The 6,088-nt window shown below is 59.8% G+C and overlaps 1 long non-coding RNA gene across 1 annotated transcript in view; it reads left to right on the forward strand.

Moving 5' to 3' along the window:
• Positions 1-6,088, forward strand: part of LOC144161841 (uncharacterized) — an 88,069-nt gene that overhangs the window by 39,404 nt on the left and 42,577 nt on the right. The window lies entirely within an intron of this gene.

Below are 6,088 nucleotides of genomic sequence, written 5' to 3' on the forward strand. Positions count from 1 at the left end.
CACCACCGCGTAGGTGTCTTCTTTGTCGCGACGTTTGGAAGCGTCCACGTACACGGCGTCGCTCCTCTCGTTGTACTCTTTGGCGAGCGCGCACGCCCGCGCCATTCTCCGTTCCGGGTTCCGTCCCGGCGCGACGTTCTTCGGGAGCGGCAGCACCACCAAGCTGTTGGCGATATCGTCGCGCAGCGGTACCAGCTCGTCCTCCTCGTCGAAGGGGCAGCTCAGTCCCACGCGCTGCAGCAGCCTTCTGCCCGTCCGGGTCGACCCCAGGCGTTCCAGTTGCGACGTTCTCTGCGCCTCGCTGATCTCCGAGAGCGTGTTGTGCACTCCCAGAGACGCGAGAGCCGCGTTGCTCGTGCTGTTGAGTAGGCCCAGGGCCGCCCGGTACGACTTGCGGATCGCCGCGTCGATCTTGGCTCGCTCCGGGGTCCGCCAGTCGTTGAATGCTCCCACGTATGCCACCTGGCTTACCACGAACGCCTGCAGCAGGCGCAGCAGGCTCGCCTCTCTCATGCCGCGCGCGCGTGTTGCGAGTCGCTTGACGAGGCGCGTGGCGATGCCCATCTTCGTTACCAGTCGTTCTACCGTGGTGTTGTTGAAGCGGCGGCTCGCGTCGACGTGCATGCCGAGGACGCGGATGCTCGTCGCTTCGGGAATCGCCGTGCCGTCGCTCCCGCGCACCACGATGCTGCGCTCCGCTTCGGCCGACGTCTTCTTGCGGTAACGTCCCGTTGGGGGCAGGATCAGGAGCTGCGACTTTTGCGGGGCGCACCGGAGACCCGTGCCGCGCAGGCTCTCCTCAATGCCGTCCACCGCCTCCTGCAGCGCCGACCCGATGTGGCCGTCGCTGCCGCCCGGCACCCACAGCGTGATGTCGTCGGCGTAGACGGTGTAGCGCACATCGGGCAGCTCGTCCAGGCGACGGGCCACGCCGATCATTACCAAGTTGAATAGCAGCGGCGAGATCACTGAGCCCTGCGGCGTGCCGACGCTGCCCAGCTCTCGCTCCTCGAGTTGAGTTTGGCCCACCTCCAGCCGGGCCGTGCGACCGGTCAGGAAGGTCCGGATGTAATTGTAGGAACGCTGTCCCAGGCCGAGCCGGGACACTTGGGCCAGGATCGCCGAGTGCTTCACCTTGTCGAAGGCGCTCTGCAGGTCCAGGCCCAGGATGGCGCGGTTGTCCGAGGTCGATCTCGTCGGCGGAGCCAGCACCTCGCGCTGCAGAAGCAACATCGCGTCCTGCGTTCCCAGCCGCGAGCGGAAGCCCAGCATCGGGTCGGGGTACAGGCCGTTGGTCTCGAGATACCGCTGCCACCGGTCGTTGAGGACGTGCTCCAGCACCTTCCCCACGCACGACGTGAGGGAGATGGGGCGCAGGCTCTCTATGCCTGGCGGCTTGTTGGGCTTGGGTATGAGTATTGTCTTGGCCGTCTTCCACTGCCGCGGGAGGCTGCCGGCTCGCCAGTGCTCGTTGAAGTACTTCGTGAGCGATGTTATGGCCGCGTCGCTCAGGTTGCGCAGCGCCTTGTTCGTGACGCGGTCCGGGCCCGCCGCCGACCGGCAGTTGAGGGCCTGGGTGGCGCGCCGGACCTCCCACTCCTCGATGTCGCGGTTGAGCGAGGGGTTGGGCGGGCCGGCGTACTCTCCGTGCTGTTCTCTCGCGGTCTCGGGAAGGTAGCGCTCGTTGAGGCGTTTGTGCACTTCCCGCTCCCCGAGCTCTTTCGTCGCCGCGTACATGATCTGCGCGAGCCGGTGTCGTTGGTATTCCTTGCTTTGGCTTTCGTTCATCAGGTGGCGGAGGAGTTTCCACGTGCCCCCTCGGTGGAGCTGGCCGTCGGCCTCGTTGCACAGCTCGAACCACTGCTGCGCGCACAGCTGGCGGCTGTACTTCTCGATCTCTCGGCCGAGCGTAGCGATTCGCTTGCGGAGGGCGCGGTTGTGCCGCTGCCGCTTCCACCGTCGCTGTAGCGAGCTTCGAGCCTCCAGCATGTGCGCGAGCCGGGGGTCCATGCGCATGGTCTCCTCGGACGTCTCCGTAACGGACGTCGCCTTCTCCGCGGCCGCGACGATATTGCGCGACCACTCTTCGATGTCCTTAATCTCGCCCAGGTCTTCGGTGCGAAACTCGTGCCAATTCGTGAGTCGGTGCTTGATGCGCCCGTCTCCGGCGTCGCCGCCGTTTCTGCCGTTGGGTCGGAGTGGGACGACGACTTCGACTATGTAGTGGTCACTACCCAGGTTCACTCCCGTGTTCCTCCAGCTCGCCGACCGGTCGTCGGGCAGGTGGAGAAACGCCAGGTCCGGAGTGGTGTCTTTGACGACGGACGTGCCGATGCGCGTGGGATGTGCCGGGTCCGTTAGGAGAACGTATTCAGCCTCGGCGGCGTCCTCCAGCAGTTCTCGGCCCTTGACCGTCGTGGCGGCGTGGCCGAGTTCCTTGTGTCGTGCGTTGAAGTCCCCGCACGCGACGACGATGGCGCCGTCGCATGCGGAGACCACCCCGCGTGCTCGCTGCAGTAACGTCTTCAACCTTTGTTGGTTGTGCTGCGGATTACTGTACACGTTGACCACCATCACGGTCGTGCTCGTGCTTTTGTCCCTGTGCTTGCCCGTCTCCACGGTCAGCTCGGTCGCGCACAGTTCGATCGCGCTGCCGCGGCTGCCCATGAGCGAGTCGTGTTTGATGAACGCGATGCCCTTCCGGACGAAGGTGCACACGCCCTGCGCCGCTCCGCGCCCGCAGGTGCGAGCGCTCGGCGGGCTGGCGTGCGACCTGTAGCCCGGCAGGGACACCGCGCCGGCGTCTTCGGCGTGGGTCTCCTGCACCATGAGGACGTCGGGTTGTTCCGCCGGCGTCAGGGTGCGAAGGTGTTGCTGCAGGACCGCCCTCCGGCACCGAAAGCCGTTGGCGTTCCAGTGCCAGATGCGTAGCGAAGTGCGGTGGCGGGTCGTCGTCATCATGGTGGCGATACAGTGACGGTGACTTGGCTGCCGTGCTCTTGTACGACTCCTCTCGCGGGTGCCGTCAGTTGACTGAGTTGTTGTATGGCTTATTGTAAGACTTGCTGCTGCTGCTGCTGCTGGAAGGCTTGCACCTGCCGCTGCATGACTTGCATCAGCCTGTTAGTGAGTCGTTTGTCCAGGACCTCGAGGTCTCTCCTCCAACGGTTCATTTGGGTTTCGAGTTTGCGGTAGCGGTTGTTCAGGCCGGCGTAGCCCACCGACTTGCTGCGGTCGCCGTCGATGTCCTCGTCGCACTCGTCTTCGGCGTCGTGTTCGTGTGCCGGGGATTCCACGCGCTCGGCCACCTGCTTCGGCGGCGGTGCTGGGCGTTCCGTCGGCTTGACGGTGGCCGTCTCTGCGGGCGCAGGCTTGGACCACGTGGTCGCTCTCGGTCCCCACAGTTCTTCGAGCTTTAGGGTTAGCTGTTCGATGGTTACTCGCTGAGCCTGCACGGTGGCCTGCAGCTCTTTCACCATTTTCCTCAGTTCCACGGTCTCCGGGGAGGCACTCGCTTGCTTCGTGTCGTTGTTGCTGCGTCGCGGCGGCGTTCGGCTCGCGCTTCTCCGTCTGGATTCCCAGCGCTCGCGGCGAGCGGACTTTGAGCGCCGGCGACTCGGCGCGGCAGCTGCTCCGCCAACTGCGCCGGTCGTGATCGCCGCCCAGGACAACGTTTATAGAACCAAGGTCAGTTTTAAAACTCTCCGCCTCCGCCATACCAGCAATACGGCGCCAGAGCGACCCACAGCGCCAGGTGGCGTCGCCGTCGCAACCGGCTCCCATCAGGCGCTGGGGAAGCACGAGCGAAAGCAGCGGGGGCCGCATCTGTACTGCCGTTGCGAGCTTAATCGCGAAATATGCCGATCACTGTGTTTATAACCTTTTATTTACGCTTGTAAGTGGTAAATCTAGCCACATGTCACCGGAGCTACGGCGCTCAATCGGCGACAACCATTGCGCAGTAGCCGCTTGCATTTCAAAGGCCGCGCGGCTTTGTGGCTGCACTTCCGCGTTCGTTTAGAGCATCGTCTGCCATTTCACATTTCATAATTTACGTTTCTTGTTGAGGCGGCTGCATATTCTAACCCTCTAGGCAGGAAATGTGGCTGGTGCGTTATGCAGAGACATTAGTGAAGGCTGGCAAACATTGTCATCATTTCGTTAAAAAAGCTTATCGGTTGAATAAAAGAACCAGAAAGGGGGTATTTTTTTAGTTTCAAGGTAAGGAGATATTTTCACGGGATATCCCTCTTGGCGAAAAGAATAGGCTGTCAAGTATCAGCTTCGCGTGGTGATGGGGCCGAGAAGGGAATCAAGACGAAGACGACGATCGCAGTGCGCCCGGCACAAACCGTATATCTGTGTCTCCGCTGCAGTAGTAGCTCTGTAAATAGTGCAAATACCGCTATTATAATCTCGTCTACTTCGTGCCGGTAAATGAGATTATAGTAACTGTATTTACGCTATTGACAGAGCTTCTATGCACTGCAACGGAGACTGCAGCTGACCGAAATAGTTACTTCTTCCCCGATTGAAACACTTTTAAACGAAAAGAAGCTATCCCTCTATTTTCTGAAGAACAACAACAACAAAAAGCCAACATGACTTCTATTGTAATCTCTGCCAACATTCTTTCGCCAGCTCGCCAATTGAAAACGAACTCCTTCCATGTCTCTCAAAGACGGTTTACTGCTCGCTGCCAGCACGTCTAAATTTGCAGCACTTTCTTCGGCTGCACCGTTAGCGCTTGTTTTGGCTTTCTGTGCAGACGAGGTCTGTGCAACAATTTGCATGTTTCGGCGTGGAAATTTCTTTCTATTTGCCGGCGGCTTGGATAGGTAAGGAAGCAGGTTTGGAAATATTTTCGGGACTGCTCCTTCCACGAGGCTCCACTTTCCTCACTCAGTTTCTACTTTTTCACTGTTAATGAAGTGGGTGTAGCTCGCTATGTCCTCAGGGTAAAAATTCACGCCACACGCGCGATGTGGCTGAGAGGTTTCGGTCGAGACACGCATTGGCACGGTACCATATATCTACACGAAGGCCGAAGTAACGAAGTGCGAGAAAAGCGCCTTTGGGTTTGGTTTCCCCTGTAGCCACCCGCGCAACCGGGGACACAACACGCCGGCATGGTGCTCACCTAACCATCTACAACTGGAGTGCGCACGCACGCACGCGCACGCAAGCACGCACGAGCGGAGACGCCAGCCGCACAACGGCAGGTGTATCCCTCAGAACGTGCTGACCTCAGCCACCCGGTGCTCCGCGCGGGAGCCGGGTGCGACTGCAGCGCCATCAATGCGGCTTGGTGCGGCGGCGCCGGGAAGCTTATTTCTAAAATGCAGGGAGCCCAGCGCATAGCAACCATACCGACACAGGATTGGCTGGTGAGCAGGAGCGACGCCATGTCGTCACACGTAGCAACGATGAGGAGAACACTCTCGTTACCAGCTACCCTAGATGGGCGCAACCGGCGCAGCGCCTGTGCGAAGTTCGAACCACTGAGCGGGCCCCAAGAAGCCCACAAGCGCTTTGGCCACGCTTGGGAAGGTAAAAGCACGGCCGCTGGTGCGCCTCTCATCCAGCTGCCGTGGTAAAAGAGTTCAAATCCAGAGGGGCGCTTGGGTAAGGTAAGCGCCAAGGAAACGAGTGTGTGCGGGCAATGCTAGGAGCAAATAATAATAATAATAATCTTTATATGCCAGCGGTGAGCGGGCCTGTGAATGTTAAGGAGCAAGTGCGCGATGCCTTACCGCCGAAAAGTGAGTTTTTACCGCACCACGGACGCGTTCGCGACCCTTCAGTGGCTTTCTTGTACTTTTGTTCACACGTTACTAATAATTACCATTTCAATGTCTGCACTCTCCTGGCCAAGGGTCGGCGTACTTCGTAAATAAAATCTCCACATTATGTATGTACATCAGGTGTGCGGCACATAATTTCCTTTATTTTGTTGGTGCCCCAATGGACGTGCGAATGCAGCAAGGAGCTGTAATTTGGAACTGATTTGATTTGGCTGTAGTGTTTGACGCCCCAACGCAACGCAGGCGATGAGGCGCGCCGTAGTGGAGGGCTCCGGATTAATTTT

Source organism: Haemaphysalis longicornis, unplaced genomic scaffold (genome assembly GCF_048455015.1).
Source record: "Haemaphysalis longicornis isolate Haplotype H1 unplaced genomic scaffold, Haemaphysalis longicornis Haplotype H1 scaffold_12, whole genome shotgun sequence".
Taxonomy (NCBI): Eukaryota; Metazoa; Arthropoda; class Arachnida; order Ixodida; family Ixodidae; genus Haemaphysalis; species Haemaphysalis longicornis.